The sequence below is a fragment of the Schistocerca cancellata genome, chromosome 2 (genome assembly GCF_023864275.1).
Source record: "Schistocerca cancellata isolate TAMUIC-IGC-003103 chromosome 2, iqSchCanc2.1, whole genome shotgun sequence".
Lineage (NCBI taxonomy): Eukaryota > Metazoa > Arthropoda > Insecta > Orthoptera > Acrididae > Schistocerca > Schistocerca cancellata.
Window position 1 is genome coordinate 254,495,529 of NC_064627.1, and position 25,725 is coordinate 254,521,253.

The following is a 25,725-nucleotide window of genomic DNA, read 5'->3' on the forward strand; positions in this document are numbered from 1 at the left end:
GTAAATTACACAATACATGAAAAATCTTAATACTACTAACATACATAAATACAACTCACTCAAATACAAATGTCGTATTTATACTAACTATTCACAACAATATCAAAATTAATCTTCTTGCTATCAAACCTTTATTATCAACTTATTCAGGGGCAGTAAAAGGATTTAAATCCAGGTGTGGATATAGACTTTTCACATTTAGTGTCCTTAGATTAATTAGAAGGTAACAATCTTCATGAGGTATTTTCTCAATTAAATGTGGCCCTGTATACAAAAACTGTCAGTTTTTTATTAATTTTCTTTATACTAGAGGCTTTAGCATTGAGTCCTCAGCAACACTAGATTGCCTCCTTCGTACTCGTGTATCGGCTTCTGCTGTTTATTATGTTTTGGGCTCCTAATGTTAACCTGTCTACTTATAACTGGTATAGCCTGCTCAGGGCTCAGGGCTTGATGGTCATACAAGACCACTTCGTGTTTACCATAAACATAAAAATAGTACTTCTTTAGTGCCCAAACCACAGCCAATACTTCGAGTTCGATTGCAGTGTACATTTGTTCACAACCGGATAAGACACGACTTGCAAACCGTATAATTTTAACTTCAATTTGTCCCGAGGTCTAATCGACTTGGAACAAACACGCTACTAACCCACAGGTCGAAGCATCTGTCGCTAGATAAAGGTCTTTCGTCATTTCTCGATGATGTGGCAGTTCAGAGTTGACTACAGCCACTCTGATTCTATCGAAGGCTGTCTTTCACTCCTTAGAGAAAAACCAAACTGTGTTCCTCTTTAGCAGGCTTAACAATGCATCATTGTGCAGGCACAAAACGCAAATTAATGACGCAAGGCCTAGTAAATCTTTTAACTGTTTCTTAGTGCCTGAGTAAGGTAAATGTTGTATAGCATTAAGCTTACCCTGATCAGGCATTATCCCTATAGGTGAGATAATGTGACCCAAGAACTTTATCTCCTAATGTCCAAATTTTGAATTTTTTAAGTTCACCGTGACACCTGCCTCGGTAAATCTCTTGAGAACACGATCCACGAGTTCTAAATATTCTGGCCATGATCTTGTAGCCATAAGTAAGTCGTCGAGATAGAGCGTTACCTCATCCAGAAAGTCCGGACCTATGACTGTATCTGAGGCCACACTGAAGACTCCGTCGCTCATATTGAGCCCGAATGGTAACATTCTAAACTGGTAACTTCAGCCAGCAAAAATAAAGGCAGTATACTTCCTACTCTCTGCTGAAAGTAAGACGTGCCAGTACGAATCTTTTAAATCAAAACTCGTCAAATACTGTACTCCTTGAAATTTTTGTTTCTGCTCCTCCACATTTCCAGGTTGGGTTCGCACTGGTAAGATAATCTTACTGATATCGCGCGCATCAAGTACGAGACTTATTGTACCATCAGACCATCACACTTGTCGACAAGACTAACAGACTGCTATAGGAAGATACGGAAGTCTCTATTATCCTCCATTCAATCATACCTTGTACCTTCTTAGACACCGCCCCCTTTTTATTGCATGGTACCGAATCGGTAGCACGGCAGTAGGTCTCATGAGGTTTACCTGCTTATCGTAAATGTGTCCCTTAATTATCCCCGGTTTTTCGAAGAATACCACTGCGTAATGCTTCAATAACTAAATGAGTTGTTCCCTCTGTTTATTAAAGAGATAGCTCGATTCGAAGACCTTTGCATCTATATTTTTTCTTATGGGGTCGACCTCACTTTCACCGTTTTCAATTACACATGGGTAGTTTTCCTGAGTATAGTCACTGGTTTTGTGCATTAGTTTAGCTTTCATATAGGTTACCTTTAACCTGCAATACTGTCCATGTAAAGCAGTTGTTTGTATCATTGCCAGTTCGACTGATCTTCCTTCATTCATAAGCGAGCATACAGCTCGCGAAAGGTTGATCCTTGCGTCGCTTTCTCTTAAAAATTCCCAGCCTAGGATACAGGGAACCGCTAAATTTTTCACAATTAGAAACGAACATTTTACAACTTCGTTTCCCACTTGAATGACGGCCTGTACCTGGCTCAGAATTCGCTGCATACCTCTACGTATGGCTACTACAATTCTACAATTTTGAACTGGCAATGTTGCCAATATATTAATACCTAACGGATACACTGGCACCTTTATCAATAATTACATTCACAGATATGCCGTTGTAACGTCAGCGCCAATATTTTGTGTCGCCAGTGTATGGGATAGTGCTCGAGACTTAGGAATTAACGAATATTTTTCCAGAAATGAGTTTTAACTGAGAAGAGACTTATTATCATATTGTGATTTATTATTATATTGTGAAAAGTCCAACGACGATATGTTTTATTACTTTTATTACCAGTTCTCTATAAGGGTGGCATTGTACTGTCAATGGAATTCTCCTTCGTCTGTTCTTCTCCTTCTATTGATGTATGAAGCGGATGAGATCGAAGATAAGCTAAGGCCTGTTCGTTTAAACATTGTAAAAGGTAGTCATAAGTGATCAAAAGAAAAATATAACGTACAATTTACTAAATGCAATTCTAGTTTGGAGTCTTTTATTTGTAACTAGATAATCACTATGAATGTTTTAAGTTTTGTGTCAGCAGAAGTCCAGACTGTGCTTTGTTTGCCGCCATTACGTGAGCGTATGGAGCGGCAATTTTAAACTGCAGAGATAAATCAGACACTAATTCTTTCAATCGTTATTACAATATTTGAACTCCGAGGACAAGTACTCATAAGATCTTATTATTTTTCTATTTTAAAAGTGAAAATAACGTTGAGTAGAACAATCATCCTTTACGTAAATGAAATAATTTTATGGCTGGTGTGTAAGATTAATTTTCCCCAGACTAATTTATGAGTGACTTTAAATAAAAATATTTACGACACCAGTGTTGTTATGGGTGGAGGTTGTGGTGTGATATATTAATTTTTGGTGCATAAACTTTAATGTCAAGTAAAGAACTATTGAAACTATAGTCAGGATCAGCAGCACATAAAAATAATTATCAGAGGTTATTTATTTCTTTAAAATAATACTGTTATTTTTGCTGCTACATTTTCATACGTTTTACAATAACACGTACACACCACCACAACAACATTAAATAGAACCCCATTACCCCTTACACCGTGTGTGTTTCCGTTGATTGCTGCTTGTATCAGTTCAATATTTCGCTGAGCTGATTTTCTCGGATCAGCACAGAGCTCTTCTCTTATGCCGAACCCTTCGTTGTGTCGGAGCATGGATACATTTACATATCAATTGCTCCCCATTCGTGCTTCCACGCCCACCTGCGGAACGCTTACATTGGTCGTGTGGAGCTTGACGTTTGCGATGTTGTCATCTAAGATTCTACAACTCTGACGCTATGACACTGCTGCATCTGTTGCTTCACCACATTCTGTGGGGCCAGCCACTGTGGTTAATGTTATTCACAGGATGGTTCTTGCATTGTGGTGTTTGGTTCGATTCCCAGTTTGCTGGACCTATCTTCTGTCCTTGTTTATTCATCTCCCTCAGATTCTTGGGATGAAACGAGGCATTATAGCCCTGTTCATGTCTCCTCTTTTTATTTAAATTGTTATTCCCGTTCTTAAACGAATTTCCATTGGAATTGTGGTTATTATTATCACCAAAACTGCATTTAGTCCTTGGACTGTTTTCATTCTGGTTCCTCTCTTTGTTAAAATTACTATAGCCCATGCGAATGTTCCCTATCCCACTTTGCTTTGCATCCTCCTGTATGAGGTCAAATGACTCAACAGTGACCATAAACTGTTCCAAGTTCGATCAGTGACATGGAAAAGTTTTTCCCTAATGGCAATAGGTAATCTGTCTTTCAGTATGCGCAGTACATCCCTTGGAGTGATCGGCACATCCCAGTACCGAGTCTTATTTAAGAACTTTTCAAAGTATTTGCGCAGATTTTCCTATCGAGGATCATTTGGTTCAGGATTGTAAACTTGCTTCCTTAAGCGTTCTTGAACACACCTCGACCAGAAGTATGACAAAAATAACTTCGCAAATTCCGAAAAGTGCCAGTAATTTCCATCGCGCAAAATGCTGCATCGCCAGTTATTAAAGAAATGACAAACTGAGCCTTTTGTCCCTCTGACTAAGAAGCAGGCAGTACACTACTAAAACTCTTCATGAAAATTACTGGATGTACCGTACTTTTCTCTTCCGAGAACGTCTGGAATTTTCTATGTTTTATAAGCGACTCTTCGTGTTTTACGTCGTCAAAGTTGGTATTGCAACGTCAGCGGCCGTCGCGCCAACAATGCGCCCGTCAGTGATAGGGCTGTATCTGCGAACTTGATCGCGCTGTAAATTTGTGCAACATGCACTGTTAATGGGGCTGTTACCGCACCGACAACTGCTACTTATGGTTTCATTAGGTTCTCTAATCATCTACTCGATAGTTACACGGCTTACCATAACCTTATCCTGCTGTATTTCACGCACCTAACGTGGCAGTCGTCCATTAAGGTCATCTTTCTCACAATTTACTGCAGTGTTTAAACGTTTCAGTGTCGTGGTAACTTCGGTTCGTATTTTCGTCTCTATATTGTTAAACAAATAGTCCACAGTACTAGTAATCTTTTTCTAGCCTTCAAGAGTTTGGTGAGCTTCTTCTACTCTATTTACTTGTGAATCCAGTTCACACACTTCACTAGGAAAATCCTTCTTTTGAGTAACTAGTTCATCCATTTGTGCTAGTATACTAACCATTCACAGATAGTGAAGGGAGACGAAAATTTAACAGTCATGGGTGACTGGAATTCGAGTGTAGGAAAAGGGAGAGAAGGAAACGTAGTAGGTGAATATGGATTGGGGCTAAGAAATGAAAGAGGAAGCCGCCTGGTAGAATTTTGCACAGAGCACAACTTAATCATAGCTAACATTTGGTTTAAGAATCATGACAGAAGATTGTATACATGGAAGAACCCTGGAGATACTAAAAGGTATCAGATAGATTATATAATGGTAAGACAGAGATTTAGGAACCAGGTTTTAAATTGTAAGACATTTCCAGGGGCAGATGTGGACCCTGACCACAATCTATTGGTTATGACCTGTAGATTAAAACTGAAGAAACTGCAAAAAGGTGGGAATTTAAGGAGATGGGACCTGGATAAACTGAAAGAACCAGAGGTTGTCAGGGAGAGCATAAGGAAACAATTGACAGGAATGGGAGAAAGAAATACAGTAGAAGAAAAATGGGTAACTCTGAGGGATGAAGTAGTGAAGGCAGCAGAGGATCAAGTCGGTAAAAAGACGAGGGCTAGTAGAAATCCTTGGGTAACAGAAGAAATATTGAATTTAATTGATGAAAGGAGAAAATATAAAAATGCAGTAAATGAAGCAGGCAAAAAGGAATACAAACGTCTCAAAAATGAGATCGACAGGAAGTGCAAAATGGCTAAGCAGGTGTGGCTAGAGGGCAAATGTAAGGATGTAGAGGCTTATCTCACTACGGGTGAGATAGATACTGCCTACAGGAAAATTAAAGAGACCTTTGGAGATAAGAGAACCACTTGTATGAACATCAAGAGCTCAGATCGAAACCCAGTTCTAAGCAAAGACGGGAAAGCAGAAAGGTGGAAGGAGTATATAGAGGGTCTATACAAGGGCGATGTACTTGAGGACAATATTATGGAAATGGAAGAGGACGTAGATGAAGATGAAATGGGAGATACGATACTGCGTGAAGAGTTTGACAGAGCACTGAAAGACCTGAGGCGAAACAAGGCCCCCGGAGTAGACAACATCCCATTGGAACTACTGATGGCCTTGGGAGAGCCAGTCCTGACAAAACTCTACCATCTGGTGAGCAAGATGTAAGAAACAGGCGAAATACCCTCAGACTTCAAGAAGAATATAATAATTCCAATCCCAAAGAAAGCAGGTCTTGACAGATGTGAAAATTACCGAACAATCAGTTTCATAAGCCACAGCTGCAAAATACTAACACGAATTCTTTACAGACGAATGGAAAAACTAGTAGAAGCCGACCTCGGGGAAGATCAGTTTGGATTCCGTAGAAATACTGGAACACGTGAGGCAATACTGACCTTACTACTTATCTTAGAAGAAAGATTAAGGAAAGGCAAACCTACGTTTCTAGCATTTGTAGACTTAGAGAAAGCTTTTGACAATGTTGACTGGAATACTCTCTTTCAAATTCTAAAGGTGGCAGGGGTAAAATACAGGGAGCGAAAGGCTATTTACAATTTGTACAGAAACCAGTTGGCAGTTATAAGAGTCGAGGGACATGAAAGGGAAGCAGTGGTTGGGAAGGGATTAAGACAGGGTTGTAGCCTCTCCCCGATGTTATTCAATCTGTATACTGAGCAAGCAGTAAAGGAAATAAATGAAAAATTCGGAGTAGGTATTAAAATCCATGGAAAAGAAATAAAAACTTTGAGGTTCGCCGATGACATTGTAATTCTGTCAGAGACAGCAAAGGACCTGGAAGAGCAGTTGAACGGAATGGATGGTGTCTTGAAGGGAGGATATAAGATGAACATCAACAAAAGCAAAACGAGCATAATGGAATGTAGTCGAATTAAGTCGGGTGATGCTGAGGGAATTAGATTAGGAAATGAGACACTTAAAGTAGTATAGGAGTTTTGCTATTTGGGGAGCAAAATAACTGACGATGGTCGAAGTAGAGAGGATATAAAATGTAGACTGGCAATGGCAAGGAAAGCGTTTCTGAAGAAGAGATATTTGTTAACATCGAGTATAGATTTAAGTGTCAGGAAGTCATTTCTGAAAGTGTTTGTATGGAGTGTAGCCATGTATGGAAGTGAAACATGGACGGTAAATGGTTTGGACAAGAAGAGAATAGAAGCTTTCGAAATGTGGTGCTACAGAAGAATGCTGAAGTTTAGATGGGTAGACCACATAACTAATGAGGAAGTATTGAATATGATTGGGGAGAAGAGAAGTTTGTGGCACAACTTGACCAGAAGAAGGGATCGGTTGGTAGGACATGTTCTGAGGCATCAAGGGACCACCAATTTAGTATTGGAGGGCTGCGTGGAGGGTAAAAATCGTAGGGGGAGACCAAGAGATGAATACACTAAGCAGATTCAGAAGGATGTAGGTTGCAGTAGGTACTGGGAGATGAAGAAGCTTGCACAGGATAGAGTAGCATGGAGAGCTGAATCAAACCAGTTTCAGGACTGAAGACCACGACAACAACAACAACTAACCATTGCCTCCTTTATGTGGTCCAGGATATACTTATCGCGAGTATCGAGAGTCTTAGAGTCTCATTTAGTTGTTCGAGCAGCCTATTATCTCTTTCGATTTCGCGAATTCTTTCCCTTTCCTCTCGTCCCTTTTCCCTAATCCTTTCTCTTTCTTCCCGTTCCCTTTCCTTTATTCTTTCCCTTTCTTCTTGTTCTTTATCCTTAATCCTTGCTTTCAAGTCTAGCTTCTGTAGCAATAGAGAAAGGAAATCGTTTTCTGACGCCGTAAGCAAAAAGTACGCATCTGTCGCTACGGCTTGTACAGTACTTGTAGTAGCGTCAGCTGATATGCGCGTGACTGTTGTTCAAGCGTTCCCACACTGCAACCAGAATCACCTATTTCGGTTTCCAAATTCTGGAATTCCGAGCAGTTACCCTCTGTTTCGGTATAAGCCAACTCTCAAATGTTATCAGTTTCCTCTCACTCTGTCACGTTATCTCCCTCTAACCTTCCCTTTCTCTTAGGCCTACCCATATTGAGTACCAACGTACACTAAGCACAATACACAAACTAAAATAAAAGATACAGAAAATACACTACTGGCCATTAAAATCGCTACACCAAGAAGAAATGCAGATGATAAACGGGTATTCATTGTACAGATATATTATACTAGAACTGACATGTGATTACATTTTCACGCAATTTGGGTGCATTCAATTTTGAGAAATCAGTACCCAGAACAACCACCTCTGGCCGTAATAACGGCCTTGATACGCCTGGGCATTGAGTCAAACAGAGCTTGGATGGCGTGTACAGGTACAGCTGCCCATGCAGCTTCATCACGATACCACAGTTCATCAAGAGTAGTGACTGGCGTATTGTCACGAGCCAGTTGCTCGGCCACCATTGACCAGACGTCTTCAATTGGTGAGACATCTGGAGAATGATCTGGCCAAACCAGCATTCGAACATTTTTTGTATCCAGAAAGGCCCGTACAGGACCTGCAACATGCGGTCGTGCATTATCGTGCTGAAATGTAGAGTTTCGCAGGAATCGAATGAAGGGTACAGCCATGGGTCGTAACACGTCTGAAATGTAACGTCCACTGTCAATGCAAACAAGAGGTGACCGAGACGTGTAACCAATGGCACCCCATACCGTCACGCCGGGTGATACGCCAGTATAGCGATGACGAATACACGCTTCCAATGTGCGTTCACCCCAATGTCGCCAAACACGGATGCAACCATCATGATGCTGTAAACAGCGCCTGGATTCATCCGAAAAAATTACGTTTTGCTATTCGTGCACCCAGGTTCATCGTTGAGTACACCACCGCAGGCGCTCCTGTCAGTGATGCAACGTCAAGGGTAACTGCATCCATGGTCTCCGAGCTGATAGTCCATGCTGCTGCAAACGTCGTCGAACTGTTCGTGCAGATGGTTGTTGTCTTGCAAACGTCCCCATCTGTTGACTCAGGGTCGAGACGTGGCTGCACAATCCGCTACAGCCATGCGGATAAGATGCCTGTCATCTCGGCTGCTAGTGATACGAGGCCGTTGGGATCCAGCACGGCGTTCCGTATTACCCTCCTAAACTCACCGATTCCCTATTCTGCTAACAATCATTGGATGTCGACCAACGCGAGCAGCAATATCGCGATACGATAAACCGCAATCCGACCTTTATCTAAGTCGGAAACGTGATGGTACACATTTCTCCTCCTTACACGAGGCATCAGAACAACGTTTCACCAGGCAACGCCGGTCAACTGCTGTTTGTGTATGAGAAATCAGTTGGAAACTTTCCCTATGTCAGTACGTTGTAGGTGTCGCCACCGCCGCCAACCTTGTGTGAATGCTCTGAAAAGCTAATCATTTGCATACCACAGCATCTTCTTCCTGTCTGTTAAATTTCGCGTCTGTAGCACGTCATCTTCGTGGTGCAGCAATTTTAACGGCCAGTAGTGTATTAATACACTGAAAAGACCACAATAATCTAAATAACAAATCAGTACCATTTCCTACTCTACGATGATAAAGTACAGAAGTTTGAAAATGCAAAAATGAAATTTCACTTATTGCATGCCCCCAAAGGCGCTTATTATTTTTATGCTTGAAGCTTGGGTTTTCATGCCGCGCGGGATTAGCCGAGCGGTCTGAGGCGCAGGAGTCATGGACTGTGTGGCTGGTCCCGGCGGTGGTTCGAGCCCTCCCTCGGGCATGGGTGTGTGTGTCGTTAGGATAATTTAGGTTAAGTAGTGTGCAAGCTTTGGGACTGATGACCTTAGCAGTTAAGTCCCATAAGATTTCACACACATTTGAACATTTTGAACATGCACCGTATCCTTACCTTGGATGTTATTCAGTTTTATCGTGTTGCTCAGAACTTATTAGAATCAACTTCTCTCAGCTTATTGTTTTGCCGATCAATTTGTACCCTCGTTGTTGTAGACGATGGTATACATAAAAGAAAATACAACAAAAATTACAATAAATAACAGATGTTGTACCATTTATGTGTTTCTGGCCAGACAGTATGGGCGCACACCTAGTGATGGTTTTGTGTGTTTGTGTGTCTTATGTGAGTGTGTGTATACTTGTGCTGTTAATAATACATCGTAAGATCACATAAGGCTAGACATAACATATTCACTACCACTTCTTATCTTAGGTGGGTATTGTTATTCTTGAAATTGTATAGTTTTGCTATATGGAAGTGCTCGAGAAATAAACCACCGTGGAATGTCGGTATAGACATAAAATGAATTAGGAACAGATCGGTGTGAAGCACCTTAATCTTTTACATTTCCGAATATTAGAGGGTTGTAATTAAATATCCTTTCATTCTAATAATAATTTATACTTTCGTGGGTTCGCATGTAGGAACACCTTTTGCATGGTACACTCTTTATTAATTTAAAGCTTATTATGAAAATCTCGCCACTTCAACAAAAGATAGCAGTGAAGCGACAACAACAGGAATGTTTAATATCGATACGACACTTTCGAACATGAATGAAATTAACTTTATTTCAGTATGTTTACTCAAAATAGCATGTAACCCTCTCCATTTTTCTTTACGCTACTTAGTATTCGACTGAATAAGAATCTGCCGTCTTTCATATGGCAGCCAACAATACAAATTAGAACTCACGCTGTAGTGCGCGTTATTAATCCATGAAAAACATAAAATTACATTTGTACACATGTAGGGATGCTACCGATACTGAAATAAGTGGTTTGGTTATAAATAACAGCATATATTTACCAGAAGTGAGTTACAAGATACATACGTCTCCATCAACGTCTCCCTCATATAAATATTCAAACAAAATTAAGATAATTCTGAAAATTGTTACACTGTTCTAAAACCACATGCAGCATCGCTACTGCTTTTCACATACATCACAATGATATAATTAATACTTTTTGTCGAATCAATTTGCACACAAAATAAGAGTTCATTTAAACGTGTCACGTCAATCATAAATAAATATTTCTCGTTCTCAGAGGACCAGTACAATGGCCCCCTGGAATCACTGGACCAAAATTATATAAAGTTTTGTGGTCAGGAATTTCCCACGTACTGTCCATTAATTCGTATCATGACAGTTTATCACAATGCAAACGTAAAAACAAAAAGGCAAATTAACAATGCTTTGATGTGGATTCTCAGTTGTTGCTTCGTAATCGTATTTGTTTTAACTAGTTATTAAGTAATCAGTTCATACACCGTTTTTCAAATACATATTTTAGCATTTACAGTGTGTTTGCAATCATATCTGCTTTAAGTAGTTATTAACCACTCAGTTCATCAAGCATCGTTATTACACACGATTACATTGGTTATGAGTTCAAAATTGACTTTAAAATAATGCCATGAGTTGGTGTTTAGCGATAGCTATTATATAAGGCTTTTTGTACTGTTATATATAATTACTTGAGCACTATGTTAAGGACTTTTTTCCCATTTCTCACTACCCTATTGCAACTAGTCAAAACAGTCTGGTAAAGTTGTACATTACCTGGAAAGGTGCTTGTTATCTCCCCCATTTGGGGTTAGAAGCAGTGGGGAATAAAAACGAGAACGACATAAAAATAGCCTGGAGTCTTCCATATTTTAAGCTTAGTTCTAGTGGACAGGCCACTGCCGTTCAGCAGTGGATATAGGTTGTAGATGCTGCCCGAACCTCTATTACACGCATTTGTAATGTGGGAGTTCCACAGCAGTTTGGCGTCTATCGTTAGTCCTAGATATTTCACTTCGTTACACCAGGGGAGGTCCCTACCATCAATGGATACTTGGTGGTTTGGAGGCCTTCTCCTGGTGGTGAACATGATTGAATTACATTTCTCTGCGTTTATTTTTATTTTCCAAATATTACACCATTGTGTGATTAAATCTAGTTGTCTCTGAAGGTGGTGTGTCGCGTAATTTAGGTTCGGGTGGCTTGCATAGACTGCCGTATCGTCCGCAAACAGTACAATATGGGTGTTGGGACTTTTCGGAATATCATTTGTGTACAGGCTGTATAGGAATGGGCCTAACACAGATCCTTGGGGGACGCCTGCTTCTATGTCCTTAAGGCTACTTTTATTACTTTCTAACATAACAAAAAATTTTCTACTTTCTAAGAAAGAAGCTAGGATTTTTACTAAGTGTACAGGAGAGTCGCATTGGTGGAGCTTGTAAATTAAGCCGTCGTGCCAGACTCGGTCAAAAGCCTTTTCCACATCTGAGAAGACCGCGCCTGTGGTGTGCCCTTCGGCCCTTGCCTTACATATCTGTTCGATTACTCGGGTGGCTTGGGAAATGGTGGCGTGCCCAGCACGAAAGCCAAACTGTTCTGGGATGGTGATATTATGTTCAATGAGGAAGGATTTGAGGGCTGCTAGGATTAGGCGTTCTAGGATTTTTCCGAGGGAGCTGAGGAGTGATATAGGGCGGTAATTCTGGGGGAATAAGGGATTTTTGTTGGATTTTGGAAGGGTAATTACTTTAGCTATTTTCCATGAGGATGGGAAATACATCTTCTGGAGGCAGGAGTTATAGATTGATGTAAGGTAGAGGAGTGATGTGGGTGGTAGATTTTTGAGCTGTAGATTGCGTATGCCATCTGGACCAGGGGACTTGGAGTTGCCGAGCCCTTTAATAATCGAACTGACAGTTTGGCATGTGACGGACTCGAAGGAAGTTGGTGACGCGCGTCGCAGGATTCTGGGAACCTCCCTCTCCATTCGTTCCTCTTGAGCGACTGTTTCTTCATCGTCGACGTTGTGGATCCTGAACTGAAGTTCAAGAGAGTTGGCCATGGCCTCCGCTTTCTCAGGGGGGTCGTAGACGAGGCCATTCTCTCCATGTAGTGGCTGGATGCTTCGGGGGCTTCTCTTTTCGGCTTTTGACTATTCTCCAGAATTTCTGGGAATTATTCTCCGTTTGTTGTAGGGTGCCTTCCCAGCGAGCACTCCTGTATTCAGCCAGTCGGACTCTAAGTTCTTGGGCGAGACTGTTCGTTATCCGCCTATCGATTGGGTCCCGATAGGTCTGCCAGCGCTTTCGGAACCTCCGCTTAGTACTGAGAAGTACTTGGAGTTCGACTGGCAGGTCCTGTCGGCCCCTCTCGTGGCGGGTTTTCGTGGTTGAAAGCCGATGGCATTCTTTCACTATGTTGGTAATGACTTCCCAGCGCAAGCGGCGGCCCATATATAGGCCGCAGAAGACCCACAACGCGTGCGCGAGAAGGTGCCGTAACTGCCATCTAGCGCAGTAAACATACCGCGCCGCCAGTGGTGGAAAGAGGCAAAATCGAGATATCGCTGTCAAAAATTAAAAATTTTTTAAAAACTTTTATTCCGACGATAAACACAGACCGTTGTTTTTTAATGTCAGATAACACCGGGCCCCAAGTCTTACTTAAAAGATAACCCTTGTCTCTATTAATAAGATTGTCAGGAAAGATAGGAAGAATTCTGAAAAGATATCATATCAAAAGTATTTTTCGTCCGCCAGCCAAGATTAGAGTGCTTCTTGGCTCTGTTAAGGATGACTTGGGTTTGAGGAAGCCCGGTGTGTACAAGATCCCTTGCCACTGTGGGAAGGCTTATATTGGTCAGACAATCCGGACCATTCAGGACCGATGTGTTGAGCATCAGCGGCACACACGGCTGCTTCAACCTGAGAAATCCGCAGTGGCGGAGCACTGTCTCACCGAGGGACACAGAATGCTATATGACGCGACACAAATGGTTGCCCCTGCATCTCGCTATTGGGACTGTGTTTTAAAAGAATCCATAGAGATTCGTTTATCTGGCAATCTTATTAATAGAGACAAGCGTTGTCTTTTAAGTAAGACTTGGGACCCGGTGTTATCTGACATTAAAAAACAACGGTCTGTGTTTTATCGTCGGAATAAAAAATTTTAACAATTTTTTAATTTTTGACAGCGATATCTCGATTCCGCCTGTTTCCACCACTGGCGGCGCGGTATGTTTACTGCGCTAAGGGCAGTTACGGCACCTTCTCGCGCACGCGTTGTGGGTCTTCAGCGGCCTATATAGGGGCCGCCGCTTGCGCTGGGAAGTCAGTTCCGGCGAGATCGTGCACCAGCACTCTCACCTGACAATGGCGGTCAGTTGGACCGCGGAAATATTGTGTCATGAAGACGTTATGATCCGGCTGCATACCCGAGAAGAATATTATCAATTAATACGCCGGGAAAGCCTTCGTAGTCACTATTCGATACCTCAGCCAGAAACGCACCGTCTCGAAACCTAGACAGCAAGCTTCACCGCGATGCAGAGCGCCTCTCTTGCAGAGTCTGCCACTTGAGTTTGCTCAATATCTCCATAACGCTATCACGCTTACCAAGTAAGCTCGTGAATCACAATATGGATATCGCTGATTAATGCATCAGTCATACACTTGCTGTGATTACGCAATTTATGTTCCTTAGCGCCACTCACAGACCAATCACTCGCACCGGGCGTTCTTGTAGTCGTATCACAGGTTTTCTTTTTTCTTACTTAGAATGTCCTTGTCCATCGTACATGATTAAAAGAAACACTATTAAGTATTTTCTTCTCTAAGTATGATTTGCACGCACAGAACGTAACTTACATCTGAGTGTCACTTTTTCTTTCATTTACAAATTTCTGTTTATTGTTACTTTTGACTAGTTCATAAAATAACTAAGCATCTCTCCTTGTTCTATAGCCACAGATTATCGTGCAGTATCGATACTATCAGGTCAATCATAAATAAAATTTCTCGTTCCCAGATGATCAGCACAGAGGATATGGGAGTAACATTGAAAAAAGTGAAACAAATGTCAAGAACGCAGTAGATTTAAATCGGGGGATGATGAGGTTTTGCTATTTGGGCAGTAAGCTAACTAACGATAGCCACAGTAGAGAGCATATAACACGTGTACTGGCAATGACAAGAAAAGCGTTCTGAAGAAAGGAAATTTTCTAATATCGAATATAGATTTAATTGTTAGGAAGCCAATTCTGAAGGTATTTGTTTTGAGCGTAGCATTGTGTGAAACTGAAATGCAGACGATAAAGAGTTCAGACTAGAAGAGAGGCTTTTGAAATATGGTGCTACAGAAGAATGCTGAAGATTAGATGGTTTGATCATATAACTAATGAGGAGGTACTGAGTGCAACTGGGTAGAAAAGAAATTTCTGACAAAACTTGACTAAGAGAAGCGATCAGTTGATAGGACACATTCTGAGAAATATAGAAGAAGACCAAAAGATGAATACAGCAATCAGGCTGAAAAGGATGTGGGCTGCGGCACTTATACGAAGGTGAAGAGGCGTGCTCAAGATAGAGTAGCATGGAGAGATGTGTCAAATCAGCCTTTGGACTGAAGACCACAACGGCCACAATATCTGTGCTGTAGAATATTAGTGGGCCTATGCAGTGTATCAGTAACCTACGGGTGGTCTGAATATCTTCAGTGAACTGCACTACTGGAACTGTTACGGGTTAGTATTGCACATGTGCTTCTGTATCAGTGGAAAAGTAGAAGATCCTTTAACTGTCGGATCTACAGTTACGGTTAGCAATGTTGAGAAATTGTTGTAGTTTTCGACTGTCTCAGCTAGTGATTCAGAGTTTCCACACTCCCCTTTGTTGGTCTTGAGCGTGAATCTTCTACAGTGGTGTTTATTCCGTTTACACACATCCTCATGGTGCTAAATACTTTGAAATGAATGGTTATAGTGATTCAGCTTAATTTATTCATCTATGAAAATGCCTACTGATTTTAGGAAAGTAGTTTGTGGTCTGCTGAGGTATGACGTGTTGTTCGGCTTGGGCTATTGATACCTGAAGTGTCTGTTGCTTGTTTTTCATTCTAAGGCCTTGCGGAATTATTACGCTGTTCTTTATGTGTGTTTGTGGGAGACTTTGAGTTTCTTGGAAACTTGTCTTAGTTCATACCTGATTCTTACGCACACTGCTGGTTCTTGAGAAACAATATCCGATACTTCTGCTTTATGTTTTTGCCTTCGTGGTCCTATACAGAAATTTTGGTGGTAGAGAGGAAGATGACTGAGTTATCGTTCTTTGTATTTGGTGTTCTTTGTATGTCTGGTGTGATTGTTATGGAAATAAATTGTGTTAATGTGAACGGAGATACAGGTGATTCCAAAGTGGTGGTATTAGTCCACCAGCAGCTGTGAAGTTTTTTAAGATAGTCTGTAGCTCCTACTACCTGCAACATTCAAGTTGAACACCAGAATGTTATTTCAGCTCCGGAAACCATTCTTGATCTTAATAAATGTGTTATTGGTATCCATAGAAGAGAAACTTCAGACTAGTATAAAAGCACAAACTCAGAAGTTAGATGTTAGTCATGAAGAACAGGAAGCTCGTACAGAGGGATTCAAAGAACAGTTAAGGTTTGTTAATGATGCGTTATAAGAGCGATTAGGAAATGTGAATAATAAGTACAGCAAGACACAGAAGGAAAATATATCTTGTACAAGGGAATTAAATCAATCAAAAATTCTCAAAGTAAATTTGAATCTTCATTACTTAAGACAGGAATTCTTCCACAGTAGAAGTTATTGACTATTCAGATTTGACACAAATTGCAATTATGGAAACGTCTTGATCGCATGTTACTCATTTCGAAAACTAGTCAGACATAATCTGTGGGGTAATGTACAAATTATGAAAAATAAGTAACACATACCAGTGTAATGCATAATCATGATAAATGCTGTATGCACAATTATTTTAGTACTTGCATGCATATGTAGTTTTTGGATCAAGAAACTGAGCACTTTGGATATGTACGGGGATAGCAGATATAAGAGCTGATGTTTCTACTGGTGACTGAGGACAGAGTACTGAATAACATTACATCAGTATTTACATCGTTTATAGACTAATAACTGTAGTGACTAGGACTGGCAAAAAGGGCATTCCTGGCCAAGAGAAGTCTACCTGTATCAAACATAGGTCTTAACTTAAGGAATAAATTTCTGAGAATTTACGTTTAGAGGACAGTACTGTATGGTAGTGAAACGTGGCCTATAGGAAAACCGGAATAGCAGAGAATGGAAGCATTTGAGGTGTGGTGCTACAGGCGAATTTTAAAAATTAGGTGGACTGATAACGTAAGGAATGAGGGGGTTGTGTGCAGAATCGGACAGGAAAGGAATATGTGGAAACACGGACAGGGTGAAGGGACAGGATAATAGGACATCTGTTAAGACATCAGGGAATGACTTCCATGGTACCAGAGGGAGCTGTAGAGGTCAAAAGCTGCAGAGGAAGGCAGAGACTCGATACATCCAGCAAATAATTGAGGACGTAGGTTGCAAGTGTTACTCGGAGATGAAGAGGTTGGCACAGGATATGAATTCGTGGCGGGCCGCGTCAAACCAGTCAGAAGACTGATGACCCAAAAAAAAATTATAGCTATGACAAATTGTATGTTTTTAGGTTGGTTAATACCCCCGACTGTCTATCTTTTCCCCTAGGCAGCGGGTCAGATATTGAAGTGTTACACCCTGTACAGTAAAACAGTTCTCATTTCATAAAGACTGCATATGGCAGTACAGTTTCGGTTCAATAAAAGCACGTGTCAGACGGGCTGTAGCTTATTAACATGTCAAAGAAGTAACTACGCTGGCGGATGGCGTGATCATTAACCAAAGATAATTGGCCGCGACGACTAAATATACTGAGTTTATATCCTCTCCAAAAGGACGTGAGAACTTCTATGAAAGAAGATATTTTAAATGCCATCAAATGGTTCAACTGGCTCTGAGCACTATGAGACTTCACATCTGAGGTCATCAGTCCCCTAGAACTTAGAACTACTTAAACCTAACTCACCTAAGGAAATCACACACATCCATGCCCGAGGCACGATTCGAACCTGCCGTAACGGTCGCGCGGTTCCGGACTGAAGCGCCTAGAACCGCATGGCCACACCGGCCGGCTAAATGCCATCGCTGGATAAAAGTTAAATAACAATAAAATGTACATCGAAATATAACAATCATCTATTATCAGACGACAATAAAATCTGCGTAGAAATTTAACAATAACGTTTCATTAAATGACAGTAAAATGTGTTTGGAAATATAGCAATTACTTGTTACATTTAGATGCACGTTCTATTGTCATTCAACTTTTATCCAACGACGGCTTTTAAAATATCTTCTTACATAAAATTTCTTACGTCGTTTCCAGATAAAATTTATTTGTCCATGAGAATTGTCTTTTATTAACGCTTACGCTATCTGTCGGTGTTTTTACTTCTTAGGCTGTTTAAGACCCTACAGACAGCTTGACAACTGCTGTCATTGGACTGACGACTCTAATCCCATATGCACTCTTGATGAAATGACAACTGTATTACTACATACAGTCCATGTTCTCAGTTTGTTGAGCCTAAAAGTAGATATACATGTACGTTCTGAAATAGTGTTTACCACGGTCATGCGTTATACTTATTTTTCAAAGTTTCTGTGCATTAACAAGTTTCTTTGTGTAGCCATCCTCTGCATCAAGCATATAAATCCTTGTTTTGAAAATAAAACTTCCTTTTCCTGCTGATAGTTACTTTATTTATCCCATACGTGTTTCGCCTTCTCCTGTTCTAAGGTATCATCAGTGGGATATATAACGATACAGTTTTGTTAGTTTTAGATTATTAAACAGTTCACTTCACGATTTTTTGTAAAAATAGTAATTACTTACTATTTGCTGATCTGCGTTTCCTCACATCTGGTCTGGAGGTCGCACTACCACTTTTATCACTGCCATATCATCACATCTTTGTGTTCTCGCCTTCCACATACTGTACACCATCTTTCTCTTTCTTTTTTCTGGTGGACTATTGTTCTTTTGTCACTCGTTACACTATTTCGTCGTATACTGTTTTTCACAACGTCGCAATATTTACGTTGTGAAAATTATCTGATTGACAATTAAATAAAGAAAATTATCAGACAATTATCTAAGGCTGGAAGAAGTGTAAAAAAAAGTTATGAGTGAATGAATGGACTCTTATAGAGGGATTAATTTAGACAGGCATTGGAATGCAAGACACGTTACAGTAATATTCAGAAAATTCAGCAAAAGATCACCTTTGATTTCAGTTTCCATATTCCTACAGCTTTCATACATGATACCAGGGCTGCTTAGTGGTAAAAGAGTAGACGTTTTTGCTGTGAACGACAGCAACTTATAAAATTTATAGTCCAATAACGTTTAAAACTAATATTGTACAGGAAATAAACTGAGGTGTCCGAAAGTTATACTTAGATCTCAAATTTCTAGAGAAGAAAAATGTTAGTAAGTGATAGAAGAAACGAAAAACGTGAGAAAGCGGGTAAATTTCGCTACAGGAAACTCAGAGGTCATGCCACATATGAAATAATTCAAATACAAGGCTACATAAAAACAGTCACTGCCACATAACACGTATAAAGCACGAAAGCAATGTTACTGTTGATGACAATAATTTAATTGAAATGAATGTCAAACAATCAATATGAGAAAAATCTGTCAATGTATATGGTTAGTAATCAATTAGTCTTGGAGTGCGAGTTAATCAGTTGTAAAGTACAAGTACCATTTCACAAAACATACACATACATACAAACATATGAAGTGTACAACCACATGGAAATCCAGCGGTTTGAAGAAGCTCTTATTCTTTTGCATGATTACCAACTTGGTTTTGTAGAATTACTAAAATTCTTAATTTTTTGGATGACAGCTTATTAATATTTAGGCAGTCCATGAGCTGATAAATCATTTCTGAAGAAAAACACTGATATACTTGCTGCACGATGGCAGAAACGTGATTTCTATCATTACAGGCAACATGCTTTCTGCACTTCTGGATTCTGGCTTGTGTTTCCTTAATATATGTCAGTTGTTGAAGAACGAATGTTAGTTGATTAGACGTAAGTCAGAACAATTTCTGCTGTTCAACACTATCACTTCTCGAGGCTACAGCCAGTTCCAATACAACATCCGTTGCTTCCGTACTGCTGCCGCGAAGTGGCGCCGACGCTGTTTCCCAGATACGTTATTGCAATATGACGATGTATTACTATATTATAGTTCTTAGTTTTTGACGTTGTCCATTATGGACAAATCGTAATTCCTTTTATTCTGGATAAGGTTGGGTTATCCCAAGTGAAACCCAGGTAAATTTAGGTGAACATTGCAACTGAGGCTGTTGTTAATTTAAAATTAATATTTATACAGTTGCTGACAGGACCGCGAAATGTTGAAAATAGTACTATCCCAACTGTACTCCTCGCACCCCCCGAAAGCTATCTGCCTACACTCCAGCGGCAAAGATGGCAAGTTGCCCGAGTTTTTTCGCAGTTATCACCTACCAACTCCCTGTCATGCTTTTCTGCGCGACGATACACACCAATCAGACTCCGAGAAGAGTTAGTAGGAAAACAACTTATTTGGCGCCGTTCTGCCAAGAGAAGGCTACCAGAAGCTTCTATAAGCCTCTCGTGAGAAATCTGACGAGATAATGAAACGCCTCTCCTGAAAAGTCCGTTTCTCCAACGGCACATGGCCTACAAGTCACGTAGGGCGCTCCTCCACAATTTTTAACGTGTCCATCGCGCAATAGCTCCACGCAAGCTAACGGACTCTCTCAGTCCTCCTTCACCAAGGCTGGGCAGAAACCTGTCCTACCACTCAATTAAAGTTACCGTCTCATGCACTACAGTCAGTCGGAACACAGCTGGAATTTGCTGATCAGCAAGGGCACTTAATTAAAATAAAATGCATGTTACGTGGGCTTCAGTATTACCCAATAAGGCAATAACATAACATGATATCAGGTTAAATTAATCGATCGTAGCACCAGTGAAAGAGGTACGTAGGCGACTTACGTCTTACACAACATATCCACCGAAAAATCCTGAAAAGTCACACAAAATATGCTCTTTAAATTTTAGTTGTACTGGCTTACTTGCCATAACGAGAGTTTCTCTATCTAGTAGACGAAATGAAGTCATTAGCGTTGCGGTGCCAGGAAGATGGTGATGTTGTAGTATTGTTCCTCAGTACAGTCCACTTAAAATTCCTTCTGATTTCTTTTCACACATATCTGCCCCCTTTCCAACTTGCCCTCCAGTGCTTCACTTACTCCTCTTCTTATTCTTCGTCTTCCTCTTCTTCTGCCCTCTCATATTTCTCCCGCCTTCTACACGTTCTCTTTTGTCTTTCCTCATCATTCTTTTTCACGTTGTAAGACGTGTATATTTCTATTGCCTATTGTCAAACCACAATTTAAGATAGATGTTTATATTTTATTAATAGGATTAAGTAGGAATAATTAATATTTGTCATGTTGGAAATAATAGTGGTAGCAGGGAATGTCTGCACCAAAGTATTGTTGACAAGAGAGACCGCAAATTGATATACTGTAATTTTAAAAAGGGCGGGAGAGACCGCGTATGGATACATTTTAAGGAAAGAGCGGGAAAGACCGCGCATTGATACATTTTGTAATGGTAGCAAGGATTGTCTGCACCAGAAAGCGTTGTAGGCAGGAGAAACGGCACTTTAGCGTTCGTAGGAAGTCAGTAGTAAGCGAGAAGTGAAGCGAGTCGGTAGCAGGTATTTAGCGAGAGGTTGAGCTGAGCGGTGTGCCTGCCAGCCACCAGCTATGATTTACAAGAGATTATAAACGGATGTACAGATACATCAGCTAACTATTATCATAAGAAGAACTAATATTATTGAATTAATTTTTTGAGAAACTCAAGAATCCTGAAGGTATGTTTGCGCATTGCTACTTGTAGGATTATTGTAAAAAGTAAGTCCCATTTGAACGTTTGTAAAACCATTTCATTCAAAATATAATTAATTTTTGCCAGCAATATTGCATTTCTAATTATAATCCATCCCAAAAACCATCAACGTAAAACTTTGGAAAATTTCATTGTTGTCAAGAAAAAGTTTAACTATGAATTACGTAACTTCAGTCAAATTAATTAAAGAATAACGTCAGCTCTGCTATTAACGAATAATGTCAGTTTTGGTAATAAATACAGCCACTTATTATGAAAGCCCACCAGCAGCTAATAGAGTATAGTAAAAGAGAGTAAGTATATTCATGTCGCAGTTCGATGTAGCAGTCAGATGGCGATCCAGTAACAGTAAAAAAGGTAAGGAACAGTTTTGGGTTATTGCAGATAACGACTGAGGGCCACACGACGACGACACATTCTATGTTTCGTCGAAATAATCCGAAAATTACTTTTAAAAAGCAGCAACTAAATTTGTATGCGAAGATTGAGAAAGAGAATAAATTTCAAAGGGAAGATTTCATTTGTTATTATTAAGCAAGAGATAGAAATCCTAAGGAAAGGTTACATAGGTTATTGTAAAAGGGTAGGTTATCATTAACAAAAGAGGTATAGAGGAGCCGGGAAGGTTTCAACGTTTCACAGTGCATGTCCATGGAAACAGCGCCCTTGGCACTCACACGGCTGTCATATCCTAGTTACTGTACTAGCTACGTCGTCACTACAGTTCTCGGTTATTTACCGTCAAGATGAAGCTGGATGGTGTTAGGTATGGAATAACGTAAGTGAGGTGTGCAGTGTCGTGCTATTTATTTTGGCACTTGCCAGTTAATCAACAGAGATCTGACCCAGTATTACCAAGTACGTAATGGTAGCGCAGAGACTGGACATCAGCAGTCTGCGGTCGATCGTCAAGAAGCCGGCAGCCTTGAAACTTAGAGGCTGAGTAGCCGTCACTTGCCGCAGCAGAGCCCCCATATTCGTCCAGACGGCATGACGTTGTCTCAGCGTGTCAGCCCTAACCACCAGAACTCGAGTGCGCTCCGCTTCATCTGCTGTCGCCGAATAGGAGAGCACCACGGCGACGGCGCCTAGCAGGTGCGAAGCCACCCACACCACGGAGTACAGGATGGAGCTGCTGAGCACGATGCCGTGGCTCTTGTTTGAACCAACCCAAAGCATCAGGATCTTGTAGGAGCCGTACAGGAGACTAGAGTATGCTGTTATTATTTGCAGAGCCACAGTGAAGTCGAAGTGCCCTTGTAAGAGCTCTGCTGCGCGATACAGGACCGCGTGTGCGTGGTGCAGCTGGTTCACTGCTGGTTGGAAGAACTCCTCTGACGGTCAGCTGTGGTCCAGCAGGATGTGCGACAAGCGCTTGTTGCTGTGAAGAGCAGTTGTCGTGAGGATAAAATCGTTGATGGCTTGGAACCTCACACGCAGTTCGAGAACGAGTAGGGTGAACTGCAACACTAAAAGAATGTCCACAGTTCTGTACACCATGAACAGTGTCCAGAAAACGATACGACTACCGTCAACTTCACGCCTATCGTAAGGAAGAGACAAAGCGCTTTCAGCTACTACCACAAATACAGAAACGCAAGTTAACAGTATTCCTGGCATTTTGTCTCTCTGCCGCCTCTTCGTGAAGCACACATTCGTCAAAGTATTCAAGTGCTTCAAGATACGTCCTCAAGTCTGTCAACATGCACACAGTATTACGTGCAAGGGCCCATAATACTTTAGAATAGACGAGCAGTCTCACTGGAACATCAACAAAAATAGTAACTGTCGATAATTTCTGATAAAGAGCGAGTGTTGTATGGATGTCCACCATTAGAGTGGTGAATGCCAAAAGCAACCAGGCAGTGAAATCTGATTTTATCACTTTACATACTACTGCTGATTCTTGTTGACATTGAAGCAGTCGTTTGGATGGCATTAAACCCACTATTTTCCACAGAGCATGTAGATGTTCACTGGCAGCATAAAAGGTATTTCTTGATATTTTATTAGAGTCACTTTGTTGCATTTTAAATTCCTCTTGTAGACATATTAATTGCAGATTGTGCAGTACGAGCTGCTGAATGAAACTTTGGAGACTTACTTTCACCTCCGTGTCCTCTTATACTAGCATTTGGTAGCTCTGTACAGTAAAGCATTAGCTTCATTGACCCTGTTTTGGATCAATTTGTTGCTCTCCTAGCGTTACGAACATTGTTTATGTCTGACAGCGTACTCCTGTTATCTGTTGTTCCAGATGGCGGCCTTTAATCTTGATATTAGATTTCCGGCTTGCATTTGTCCACTTAACTTCTTATTAAATTTCATTAGCCACCAATTCCACTTTTACTTCTCCTGTTACTGGTACGCTGATTTTCTCTTATTTATGCACGTAACACATCACATACAACGTCTTCTACAACAGATTTTACGTCTTCAATCCTAATTACGGCCATCAGTCTGTATAACATTTAATGAAATATGTCCCACTATTCCGTGGCTAATGACTTCACCGAATAAGATGGAGCAGTGGTAACACGTTGGACCATCATTCGGGAGGACAGTCATGTTGAATTATGGTATTTCAGTGTTTTCCCTAAATAGCTTAAGGCGAATGTTCATATGGTTTCTTTGAAACGGACTCGGCCGATTTCCTTCCGTATGTATCCCCAATACAAGCTTTTGCTTCGTCCCAGATGACCTTTTTGTCGACGGAACATAAAACTTTAATCTTCCTTTCATTTTTTACCAATTGAAGGTATTACCCCCGTGACTTGCAGAGGTAGCTTTTACTAGAAACTTAAAACGGATAAATGTGGAAGGTAAGTCTCTTAGTATAGCGGAACACTGCCATTGCCCTATACCACAGTCAGTTAAAATAGTGGCTTCATTAAAGTTAGTTATTTTTTGTAAATGCTTCGTTACATTACACAACCTGGTGTTTCCAAATTCAGTTGTACCCTCACCGTAGCTCTCTATGAAAGATAAAGGTAATGGGAATGTACTGCGCACAGTGCAGAGGTATTTATTTGAGCAGTGGACTGCTTGCTTCTCTTCGAATATACACTCCTGGAAATGGAAAAAAGAACACATTGACACCGGTGTGTCAGACCCACCATACTTGCTCCGGACACTGCGAGAGGGCTGTACAAGCAATGATCACACGCACGGCACAGCGGACACACCAGGAACCGCGGTGTTGGCCGTCGAATGGCGCTAGCTGCGCAGCATTTGTGCACCGCCGCCGTCAGTGTCAGCCAGTTTGCCGTGGCATACGGAGCTCCATCGCAGTCTTTAACACTGGTAGCATGCCGCGACAGCGTGGACGTGAACCGTATGTGCAGTTGACGGACTTTGAGCGAGGGCGTATAGTGGGCATGCGGGAGGCCGGGTGGACGTACCGCCGAATTGCTCAACACGTGGGGCGTGAGGTCTCCACAGTACATCGATGTTGTCGCCAGTGGTCGGCGGAAGGTGCACGTGCCCGTAGATCTGGGACCGGACCGCAGCGACGCACGGATGCACGCCAAGACCGTAGGATCCTACGCAGTGCCGTAGGGGACCGCACCGCCACTTCCCAGCAAATTAGGGACACTGTTGCTCCTGGGGTATCGGCGAGGACCATTCGCAACCGTCTCCATGAAGCTGGGCTACGGTCCCGCACACCGTTAGGCCGTCTTCCGCTCACGCCCCAACATCGTGCAGCCCGCCTCCAGTGGTGTCGCGACAGGCGTGAATGGAGGGACGAATGGAGACGTGTCGTCTTCAGCGATGAGAGTCGCTTCAGCCTTGGTGCCAATGATGGTCGTATGCGTGTTTGGCGCCGTGCAGGTGAGCGCCACAATCAGGACTGCATACGACCGAGGCACACAGGGCCAACACCCGGCATCATGGTGTGGGGAGCGATCTCCTACACTGGCCGTACACCACTGGTGATCGTCGAGGGGACACTGAATAGTGCACGGTACATCCAAACCGTCATCGAACCCATCGTTCTACCATTCCTAGACCGGCAAGGGAACTTGCTGTTCCAACAGGACAATGCACGTCCGCATGTATCCCGTGCCACCCAGCGTGCTCTAGAAGGTGTAAGTCAGCTACCCTGGCCAGCAAGATCTCCGGATCTGTCCCCCATTGAGCATGTTTGGGACTGGATGAAGCGTCGTCTCACGCGGTCTGCA